The sequence below is a fragment of the Triticum dicoccoides genome, chromosome 5B (genome assembly GCF_002162155.2).
Source record: "Triticum dicoccoides isolate Atlit2015 ecotype Zavitan chromosome 5B, WEW_v2.0, whole genome shotgun sequence".
Lineage (NCBI taxonomy): Eukaryota > Viridiplantae > Streptophyta > Magnoliopsida > Poales > Poaceae > Triticum > Triticum dicoccoides.
The window spans coordinates 375,488,256-375,500,290 of record NC_041389.1 but is presented as its reverse complement, the minus strand read 5'-3'; the positions used below and the strand labels follow the sequence as shown (position 1 = coordinate 375,500,290).

The 12,035-nt window shown below is 42.9% G+C and overlaps 1 long non-coding RNA gene across 8 annotated transcripts; it reads right to left on the bottom strand.

Moving 5' to 3' along the window:
• Window positions 1-3,044: 3,044 nt before the first annotated feature.
• On the bottom strand, window positions 3,045-8,288 carry LOC119309249. 8 transcript variants are annotated; one of them, XR_005150398.1, is made up of 10 exons: window positions 8,058-8,285; window positions 7,763-7,968; window positions 7,378-7,606; window positions 7,055-7,183; window positions 4,895-5,536; window positions 4,615-4,701; window positions 4,465-4,540; window positions 3,585-4,281; window positions 3,422-3,497; window positions 3,045-3,328 (listed from the first exon to the last, which is right to left on the bottom strand). It is a non-coding gene; the product is annotated as an uncharacterized LOC119309249 (long non-coding RNA). The 8 variants fall into 8 exon arrangements; XR_005150399.1 differs by having other exon boundaries at window positions 5,404-5,536; window positions 8,058-8,279; XR_005150397.1 differs by having other exon boundaries at window positions 5,399-5,536; window positions 8,058-8,278.
• Between the last annotated feature and the right edge of the window lie 3,747 nt (window positions 8,289-12,035).

Genomic DNA, 12,035 nt, shown 5'->3' with positions numbered 1-12,035 from the left:
GCCGACAACCCTCTGCCCCGACCCCCGTTGCGGTCATGTTATATGTCTTGCAATTGCGTTTGGGTATGTTGTGTTGCGATTGCACTCGGACCGGGTCGGTTGCAACTACAACAAAAAAACTAACAATAAATAAAAAAATGGAACCGATTTCATCGGCGCCGACAACCCTCCGCCCCGAACCCCGGTTGCGGTCATGTTATATGTCTTGCAATTGCGCTTGGGTGTGCTGTGTTGCGAATGCGCTCGGGCCGTGTCGGTTGCAACTACAAAAAAAACAATAAATATAAAAATGGAACCGATTTCATCGGCGCCGACAACCCTCGGCCCTGACCCCCCGTTTGCAGTCACGTTATATGTCTTGCAATTGCGCTTGGGCGTGCTGAGTTGCGATTGCACTCGGGTTGGGCGGTTGCAACTTCAAACAAAAAAAACTCCTAAACAGAAATAAAAAATGAAACAACCCAAAAAAGAAAAGAAAAATAGAAAAATGGAACAAGATTTCCACCTGTAGAGACAAAGAAAAACCCGCCGCGCTCTATGTACTGCAGCCGCCAACGATAAGAAGAAGAAAAAGGAGTCTTGTCGTATATTGTAGTAGTATATAGGTACCTTCTCTCCTCTCCTGTGTACTTAACCGATCCATCCACATGCACATCCACATCAGGGCCTGACGGAAGTGCGAGGAGGCTGCAGCCCATACAACGAAAAACAACAGATGGGCTGCCAGCGGGACAACACATGGGCCGCGCCACCCCGTCGGGCGAAGTCTCCACCTGGACACACGAATCGTGGAGCGTTTCGATCTGACGGCCACAAAAACGAATGAGACCAAAGAAAAAAACATTCGAATGAGTTTTAGCAAATCCCATAAATTTATGCACATTTTATTTTGACCTCATAAATTTTTAAAAAGTCATATCTTTTAAACCACACCTCGAAATTCAGATTCGTTTTCACCATTGGATTCATCGTGACGAGATCTTCGAAACTAAACCCGCATGGGTATGTTTCGATGAGTTTTTTTATGCCAACTTTGGTGCTATATGGTACAACTAAAGTATTGCATTGTGCAACTTTAGTACTACATGGTGCAAATTTTTTTAAAACCAACTTTGATAGTCTAGTTGTACATACATTGATGTTTAGTTGCCAGAAAGACTAGTTGCACACACATATGCTCAGTTGGCTTGTAATTTAGTCTAGTTGCACACATATTGATGTTTAGTTGGCAGGACACTAGTTGCACACATATATGCGCAATTGACGCGGCAAGGTAGTCTAGTTCTACACACATTGATATTTAGTTGGCAGGACTAGTTACACACATATACTCAATTGGCGCGGTAATGTAGTCTAGTTGCGCACATATTGATGTTTAGTTGGCAGGACTATTAGCACACATATATGTTTAGTTGACGCGGCAATGTAGTCTAGTTACACACACATTGATATTTAGTTGGCAGAAGAACTATTGACACACACATATGCTCAGTTGGCGCGGCATGTAGTCTAGTTACACATATATTGTTGTTTAGTTGACAGTAAGACTATTTCATCAAAATATCTTCATGTGGGATCTACTTTTGAAGAGCACGTCGCGAGGGTTTCAACGATGAAAATGGATCTGAATTTTGACACGCTATTGAAAGTTATGCATTTTTAAAATTTTAAAATTACAAAATAAATGTGAACAAACACATGCACATGCATATACATGCACAAGAGAAGATGTATATGCTGAAATTTAATACGTAGCATGAAAAGGGACTACTTGATGACTATTCTAATTAGAAGGGGAGACAAGAAATTACCTGAAGTGGCAGACCGCTCGCTAAACATCCCAGACGGTCATGCGCTGGCTAGACGTGTCCAACAATAATCCTGGTGGGTTTTTTAGGGATATAATCCTGGTGGGTTAGTACATCTGACATCTCATGTGGGCGGCAGTCCACTTGAGCTAGTAGGCCTAAGAACAAGATCCAGTCCTATGGACCGATATGGGCTTCCGAAGCTGACAGACAGGTCCCAAAGTCATGGGGACAACACCACTAACCAAAGCGGGTGATTCTCGAAAAAAGAAAAAACCAAACGGGTCGCTGAGTGCACGGGACCACCAGCACACGAGTCTCCTCGTGCTCGGGCCACTTTAAAATAACCTAACCAAATGGAATCTTGAAAGGGAAACGCTAGTTTTAAACCGGTTGATTTTCTGTCCGCTTAAGTCGCCTCCTTCTGCTACCACGTGTCCATGTGGGACCACACTGCTTAGCCTTTCGTTCCTTATCCTCTCGGTTGAATCCATCCCATCTTCTCCTCGCGACAGATCCCCTCCGCTAGCTCCTCTCCCTCTCTTTTATCCCCCACCCAAGCTGAAAGTGCCTATCTGAGCCCGAGCTCAGATGCACTGGTTATCTACAACGTCCTTTCTCCTCATGATTCGCACTCCCCCCTGTATATGGCTGTGTATCGCAAATTGTATATGGAAGCATATTCTCAACCATGGCCCACTCAGCCAACCCAATTAATGTGACGTGCGCTGTCTAACCGGAGTCGGCTCATAAGGCTCCTAACGATATGAGCCACGGCTCATACCTCGTCCACCAACGGAGTCCGTCTACACCACTTTAATTAATGTTCTGCGTGACCCCACCAACCAACCTTCTACATCAAGATTCAGCCCTAGTCGCGCGCTGCCTCATACTTCCTCCACACCAGTAGTCAGATCGCGCCGCGCCACACCATTTTTCTTCTTCCCACCCTGATCAGGTACTGCCCAGATTTTTTAAGTCCACATCAGTAAAGATCTCAGTCCCCGCCAGCTGCAACAAATTCTTTCTTGATTTCGATTCTTTGTTGTGCATCAGTGCAGAAAATGTATTGTCAATTTGGGTGAGATACATCTTTCAGCTGTTGGCCATGACGTTTAGTACAGGATGTACTTGCTGATGTCCTCTTTTGATTCGGAGGCATATCACTGAAGATGGATCAAAACTGGACCCCTCGAAAGGAGTACTAGGATGATGAAATTATGAAAGCAGGTGGGGTCGAGCAAGACAGACATCCATGGAAATAACTTAAGATTGACAAGGTTGAGGGTACATAACAGTGACAAGGTTGAAGGTACATAATGCAAACTAACAAACTAGATATTATGGGAATCGCAGTGGCTAGTGATACGGTGGTTCAGGCATAATCTGGCTTGCTAAGCGTCGGATGCAGAATCGGATGGTGCCAAGACTAGATAGTGCATCATGGGAGACTGTGGAGAATTCCCATGGAGCTTCATGCACTCGTGCAGTGTATCCATCTTGGTTTTGGAGACATTATGCTGTGCAAGCATGCATACGGGGTGTCAAAAAAAGGGTTGAACTGGTTTACACAAAGATAAAACTGAATTGTGCTATCGAGGCCACAAACTGACCTTCACGAGCAGCAACTTCAACTTGCCCCCGTCAAAGTGTCGGGCTATATGGATGACACAGGCCCCAGATTCATCCCTGCATAATGAGTGGCATAATGTTGTTTCAGGTTTTGTATGCATGCTAAAAAAATTGCCGTACACTAACTGGGACCAAGAGAGGTACCCAGAGAATTTGTGCATGCTCTCTTCACCTTTGACCTGCATTAACCAGTTATGGTTTTGTTTGGACAACAGTTCTTCATCCCAGTACCATGCCCAGAAGGCTGGGTAATCATTGTATGGGGCATGGTAACGAAAGCGATCAATTTTTTCGACCCTTTGGTACAGCACAAATGCATTCCAGCACCATGGCAAGGCGCGGGATATGGCCATTGCACGGAAGCACCAGACTGCTTTGTTCAAATGCTTCAATGAATATTATGATGGTTGACCAATGAGCAAGGATGATTGGGGGCTCAAGTTCCCACCTCTGTCTGACACCAATTTCTCTGGGTACCTCTCCTGGTCCCAATTAGTGTACGCCAATTTTTCTGGCAAGGGCTCATCAATGCTGTGACATGTCAAGAATGTGCTCCTCAATTCACTACTGACTTCCCTGTTAGTTCTAGTGAATTGTTTCTTATTCGTAGAGACAAGTTGATGCGTGTGCTGACAGACGAATCGGAGGACCTCATAATTTCCATCATCTCTTCTCCTCAAGCTAATCATGGCCTCACAACCACAACTAGTTAGCTTTACTTTCTTCCTCGACTTCTTCACATGATCGTTCAATACAGTTTTCTCCTCCCTCCATCCTTTCCATGCACAAGTAAAACGCTTCCATACTGGTATTACCATCACTCCCCTTAGGCTGTGTAAATCTGCGAACCGAAAACCCAACCACATGAGCATAACGTGTGTAGAAACACCTCACCATCCTCCCATTTATAAAAGAACATGCCAGTTATGGGCTGTAAGCTTTCAGGACACTCAGGTTCATATGTTGAACCCTGGATCATTAAGTAAAATTTGTACTTCTATACTGAACATTGAATAATACTTACATGGATTGGCATGCTACTTCTCTTCCTTGGTGTACTGTAACTATCTATACTGCCGGAAACCAACTCCTTTGCATCCCTTCAAAGAAGGAAAAATAAATACATGATATGATACAACGACACAAAATTATTTAATTCATACAAACTGTATACCGTGAAACTGCTATTGGCATCATCTTCCAGCGCAACTGTAGCAGTAGATTCTACGCTCTGACCAATGCTCTCCATCTCCAGCATGGACTGATTGTTGCAAATGAAATATGAAAATAAATATCTAGACATCAGCCAGTAACACTGCTGGAACATGCAAATAACATAGGCTTAACTAAGCTGGCAATTAGCTATAACAAGCATCTGAAACTACATGCGGCCGTAGCATATAAATTTGAAATGGCAAGAACTTGGACAGCAGTACAACACTACTGGCACGTACATAAGCAACAAAGTAGCAGTGGACGTGTATTGAGTTCAGCGTGGCAAGTATGATATGTTTGTTACTCACCCTCCATAGCACCATTCTCTTTTTCAGAAATCTACACAGTGCTGACATCTTATTTATACATAATATTTGTTAAATGACAACAAAGTCAATGTATCTCTTCACTGAAGGAACTGGTTCCATGCTCCCATACGATTGTCGAATGCACAAAATGTTTTTAGGCATCAATTCATGATCGACTGTTGGTGTGGAAGCTTATGCACCTTCAAATATCAATGCCTTATGTATCACTAGTGAAGCACAATAATAAAGAAATATTTGGCTTAACTAACTGATATGAAAAATAATACTACTATATAATGACATTTTCTAGTTCACTCTATGTGCAACTCCCTTATGTTGGCCAGGGTAGAATTTGTACCCGGAGGATCAACAAGTCTTATATAACAAATTGTGTAATAGCATAGCGATGCATAGAACGATAAGAAATTTCATTACAATACATCTCTTCTGCATCGTGGGTATTTGTTTCGGATATCAATATATTGAGCTCTCATAACATAATGATCTTCAAAATCTTGAGCTCTCAGAATCAGCAAACTAAGTTACTGACGTTCACTCCTGTTTGTCCTCACCCTGCACACAAGAGTAGACATGTGACCACTGGTTGCCAAAAATATGTAATCAACTGCACCCAGCTTTTATGTAGTGCTTCAGATTGTCCCCCTTTGTTCATCTGCTATCTAGCATTTTCCATGTAAACAGTTTTCCATACAACCACATGACACAGAACAGCTTTTTGTAATTAATTCTACGATTCCTACTATTTTCCATCTTTACTTTAAATGTGTGTTCTCAGTTCAATGTTTTATATTCAACAAACTAAAACCAAAATTAATTGCTTTTACAAGATGGACAATTCAATCCCATTTGTTATTTCCAGGTCAGTGTCTCCACTCCGGAAAAACAATTTCAACTTATTTGCTTGAAGCACCAGGTCGACAGTAAGAAATTCAATACCGACAAAACATACTTTAATATGAGTCATAATATAGAAGCTGCCTATAATTGTCAGATGTCCAGAACTCCAGTTTACTATGGTTTAGCCCAATTGAATTACACATCCAATGATGAGAACCATTCCAAGCGTTAATTAAGACGTTACGTCAGCTACCTATAATTCACATATTAGTATACAGGTGATTTTTTTCCTAATGTCTGTTAACAACAGTTGCCTACAGCCGCTCCATTATGAAAATGCAATTCAAGCACACTATTTTAAAGTTCATATTCACTGTCTAATGTCTATCACAAATCACACATGAGCAATTGATTATCTTCGTGTCCATCCTGGAGTTTTTGGATCAATCTGAGCACTCAATTGCATTAAAACTGGCGGTCTCAACCTTAGAGAAAAGGGTTTCTAGTCTGTACTTAATGGAAGGTGCATGTTCAAATAGAGAAACTGCCTTTAAAACTGCCGGCAAAGTAAGCTTTCACAAAATTAAAAACCATACTGCTGCATTGCAGGCTTGCAACCAACATTTTTCTAAGTTTTTTTATTAGTGTACCAATCCTGTTGTAGTGTAACAATAACTACAAAACATCATTCGGTTGTATTATATCAGATGAGTAGTCCCAACGCAGCACACAACAGAAAATGAATACCAAATTATGGACAGCTTGCCACATTCTGTCAAATTGGTACTCCAGTCCACACTAACTCCATCACTCATAACAGCAAACCAATGTTGATATAACTATGTATTTTAATTCAGAGACAACACTATGTTGCCTACAACTTTTTGAAGCGAATTGAGGCATTTGGATACTGAATGTGTAATCTAAATTACAGACCTGCGCAACCTCATAATTTTTAAAGTGCAGTACAATTTTTTTCCAGCTGCATTATCTATGCCATCCCCTGTCTAACGACATTTACAACCTTAGTTCATGAAGGTTCATATGTTCGCCACAGTTTATAAATTATACCTATCCACATTTTAATTATTTCAGACACAGTCTCTAGGCTAGCGGGTAGTCCCGGGGCAAACCAAATTCCATGATGAGCAGCTACAACTATTATGCTAGTCCCCCTGTAATGACAATTGCATTTCGTGTTTCTATAGACTCCACAGCTTCTTTAGAGCATACCTTCGCATCCAGCCATCCACACTCACTCCTGCCATGGGTGGCAGCTGATCTGCAACGGTTGCGACCACTGGGTAGTGGAGCGGCTCCATTGGAACGTCGATGTCGTTAACCTCCTCTAGCACGGTGGTTCTGCTTAAATGTTGAAATTGAAGACATATCAGGCAACAAAGCTGTCACAAACCAATGGCAATGGATACAAAACGCTGCTTTACCCTGGACCATGTACTCATTTTATCGTCAATGCATGAAAAAAATACTGCTGCGCAAAAATGGATGAATTATCATACATAACTAGAGAATGCAAAAAAAAAAAACATACTTACTGAGCACCCGCACGCTATTTCCTGCACGGCTCTTCCACTATCTGAAGCCAAAGCCCTTCTCCCAGGAATTATAGATTGTACAAATTGTTCGCCTCACCCAGCGAGTCGAATGTAGTTCAGTGATTACATTTTCAGCTGGGATTTCTGCAGAACACCTGACAAGCTTTCCCAAGGCACTAATATGATTTGATCACGGCGCCTCCTGGGTGCTGCAGCACCAATCCTCGGCCTGCAAACACAGGCACCTCTTGCATAAAATATCTTAATGCAGTAAGCACGCAACACTCAAAGCAACTTGCTCCCTTTTCACAAATTGGACAGTCATGTCTATAGTTTTCCCACAAATTCGAACATTCATGATGGAATCAAGCAGTTTTACACTCACCGCTTATTCCATACGGGCGCTTGCGGACTCATCTTGCCCACTGACAACTCCAAGGTCAGAGGAGAGCTCTCCCATCTGGCCATCACAGCGACGATCTGTGCTTCGCCGCTGGCCACGGTCAGATGCTACCGTGTCACCTCCAGCTCCGCCCGTATACCACAGGGGGCGGCACCAAGCTCTCCCCTACTTCCTCAATAAAAGTGGATCTGAGAAATTGGAAACTCAGTCCGTCAATCAGCTAGCCATTCACTTACAAACCAAGATGGGACTGCCGGAAAAGCTCGGATCCACGTACCTGTCGGCTGGCTGCATCAAAAACTTGATGCTCCCTCGCCGCCGGCTCTCCATGACGCTCGCACTGGGGGGCGCTCCCCATCTGAGCCACGGATCAGACGGGTGCGCCGAATTCCGATCCGCAGCCCACCTCGCCGACAGTGGATGCCGTCCACCTTCGCGTTAAAATTTTCTGTTCTACTCCGTCAACATGGCCCACCACCCACTGCTGCGGCGTACGTATTTCGGCACAGTACGCATTTTCTAGGAGACCACAGATGCGCATCTAAAATAATGGCCCAGATCCAGATGGACTAACCAACGATGCGGATATCCAGCGCATATGAGCTCGCGTGCAGTTACTTCGCGTCCCACCCAAGCGCCAATCCTTCGGCAAGCTAGTGCTCCACAGCCCGACCGGCCATCGCTCTTCGCTGGCGCTCGATGCAGTAGGGGACTACACGAGCTGTTGTAAAGGAGGATACCAACCGATGCATTTTTTACGGGGAGCTGTTGCGACTTGGCAAGTCGAATGACCTTGCCGTTGTTTCAAGCGGAGCCAATCGGCGGCAAACCGGCTGGTGGTGGTGGCAAGCCGCCACCGACGCTCGATGCTGCAAAGAGGCGTACTACAGATGCTTTATGGCAGAGCCGTCATGGTGCCGCGAAGGACCAGACGCTTCAATGCAGCGAGGTTGCTGCCGGCCAGTGTTGTAGAGCATTGTCGGCGTTGTGGAAGCGGAGCGCGCTGCGTTGCAACATCTGTCGTGCTGCAAGGCAGCTTCGCCGCCGTTTCGCAGCAGCTCCGTTCCACCACCACTCGTCGGCGACCGTCGGAGCTACAATGCAGCACTCGCCGGTGCTGCATCCCAAATGAGGCGCGACGCCATCATGTCACCGGTGCTGCGATGCAGCCATTGTCGGTGGCCATGCAGCACCGATGATGCCCGCTGGTGCTGCTATGCAGTCCTCGACCCCTCGTCATTGGTTGCCGGTGCTGCTATGCAGCCCTCTTCGTCGGTCGCTGGATGTTGTGATGCAACTGGCCGGTGTCGGGGCTGCTACCACACAACGGCTGCTGCGGTGGTGGTGGCGGCAGGCAGGGCGACATGTATTGCAACGGTGGTCTTCGGACGACAGCGACGGTGCAAGAAAGTGGTTCCCATAATTGCTTTGCAGCACGACGGTTGTTGCAGCCGTTGCCGCCGGCGGTGTGCACGACTTGGTCAGGCATGGTGGTTCTCCTCTTCAGCAGCAGCACTACTTGGCGGCGACGGAGATGTCCGCTACAAACAAACGGGCGAGGGGCACGGCGGGCTGCTATGTGTGATTTTTGCATTCGGGAGGAGAAATCAACGATGTGTTGATCCCATCTAACAGCTACGGGGCGGGCAATCCGACGGCTTGGTAGGCGACTTAACTTTCTTTGTTATCAACCGTGATCTGTAGTAGTGGCCATTTTGAAAACACCAGCGAACAATTTTCTGGCGCGGACCACTGCAGCGCCGCCCTGTGGCGCGGGCTAGGTGCTTCTTCCATTCAATTTTTTGTTTTTGTTTTTGTTTTTGGTTATTGTTTTTCGGTTTTCTGGGATTATTTTGTGTGTGAAGCATAGTTGTGCTTCCTGCGTGTAAGCCCAAATATGCTTTCACAAGTTGTTCTTCCGTGCTTCTCTAAAAAGTTGAAGAAAAAATGTGCTTCTGTGTGAAGTACAATTGTGCTTGCGTGATTTTTCATTTTATGTTTTATCGATCCTTGGTTCGTTCGGCTTTTCACTTTTTTCAGTTTTCTAACTTTTTTCCTCCTTTTTGTTTCAGATTTTATTTTGTTTTCCATGTATAAGACGGAGTTGTGCTTCTTGTGCGAAAGCCTGGCTATCTTTTCACAAAAAAGTGAAGCACAATCATACTTTCGCATGAAGCACAAAAACTGTGTTCATGTTATTCGTCACAAAAGTGAAGCACATATGTGCCTCTATGTTTACCCAAAAGTGAAGTAAAGGTGTTCTTCCGTGTGAAGCACACGCCTCACAAGTTATTAGTTTTGTAGTAGACACACAAGTCAGTTTACTTGGAAGCAGGTCATCTCCACTAACTTATTTATCTCAGCATGCAAGCATATGCCATCTAATAATTATGAATTGGATAAGCCCCACCTCAACATGCAATCATGCACGAAAAAAAACCACCATAACATTCAACCATGCATGAAAAAATATTTTTCACTCAGTTATTCTACCTATATTCACTAAATTTTGTTACAACTATACATAATCAAATATAATGAGTCCTATGTACTTTTAATTTTGATTCTCATGTTATCAACATAAAATTTCATCAACCAATCCTCGTAGCAACGACAGGGTATCCTCTAGTTATTAGAGTTTAGAAACACAAGTTGTTACTAGTTGGAAGCACAAATTTACCCCGAAAAAGTTCATCAAAACCAATCAGCATGGGATATAGTTTCGAAGATTTCAACATGGGAAACACAACAGTAATATGGTTCGTGATTTGGACTCACAGTTCAACAGATAAAATATCTTGGAAACAAACAAATCTACAAAAAGACACAAACAAACCCACCAATGTCTCTGGTATGCGGAGGAAAATCCCACCGAAACTCTCAGTTTACAACAAATGTCGCACATATAGCACTCCACTGGTCGCCACCAGAGAAGATCGAAGTGACCTTTGCAAGGCATACCCCATAATTAGGGAAATTTACATTCATGCAAGCTTCAAGTCTGGAGAGGACATCTACAGAGAACTCCTAATTGGTAGTATCAAAGGTAAAAGGGTACTCATGCGCTAGAGTATTTGAGCCAGACCAGTTGTTTTTCTTTTTAAGTCATTTAACCGGTGCACCATATCGCGCTGACCATTGACAGGCCGACCGACGATCGTGGACCATTGAACACGAAGAGTTTATGTTGACTTTTTTTAGATGTAACCACAAAATAAAAGTTTCAAAAAATATATTTACTTTTTTCATAAAGTTTGGAAGAAAGGTCCACAAATTCGAAAAATTTCAAGAATTCAAGAGTTCATAAATTGAAAAAAGATCACAAAAATGGAAAAACATTCACGAAATCAAAAAAAGATTTGTAATTTGAAAGAAGTTCAGGAATTTGTAAATCATTAGCGATTTTATAAAAAAAATCACAGAAAACCTAAAAGGTACGCAAATTCACAAAAATGAAAAAAGTTATTAATTTTTTAAAAAAATTGGAAACTTAAAAAAATTCACAAATTTTGAAAACTTCTTGAACTTGTGCAATTTTCATGAATTCTCAAAACAGTACGAATCTGAAAAACATCACGTATTTAAAAAAGAAAGAAAAGTGAAAGCCCAGAAGAAAAATATAAAGAAAATAAGAAATCGGTCGGGCCATTTCACCATAGAAAATGATTTTGAAACACCTAGTTGGCGCGTTATGTGCCGGCTAGGCGTTTTGGTGCCCAGTAGCTACAGCAATCGGTTGGCCCATTTCAACATCGTGATGCAGTACCTCGCCCTAACGCATTTCACGTCGCTCAAAGGTGGACAGCCAACGGTTGGCCACTTGAGCAGACAACCGTTGACTTTTGAAAAAAAGAAAAAATACAAAAAATAGTAAATTCCAAAATGCCATGGATTTTGTAAATAGTTCATGAATTTGCAAAAAACATCAATTTTGGAAAAAGTTGATTGAATTGGAAAAACAATTCATCAATTTTTAAAAAGTTCCAAAATATGGAAAAATTTCATTGATTTTGGAAAAACGTTCGCCGACTTTGAAAAAAGGTTTATCAATTTAAAAAACATAAATTTGGAAAATAGTTCACCGATTTTAATGAAATAGCTCGTTCATTTCCGAAATAACCATGAACATGGAAAAAAGTACATCAATTTTGAAACAATATCATCGATCTAAAAAACATGGATCAATTTATTTACCCCCCCCCCCCACACACAACCCCGTTCCCTGGCAAAAAATCATCAAATTGGAAATAAGTTT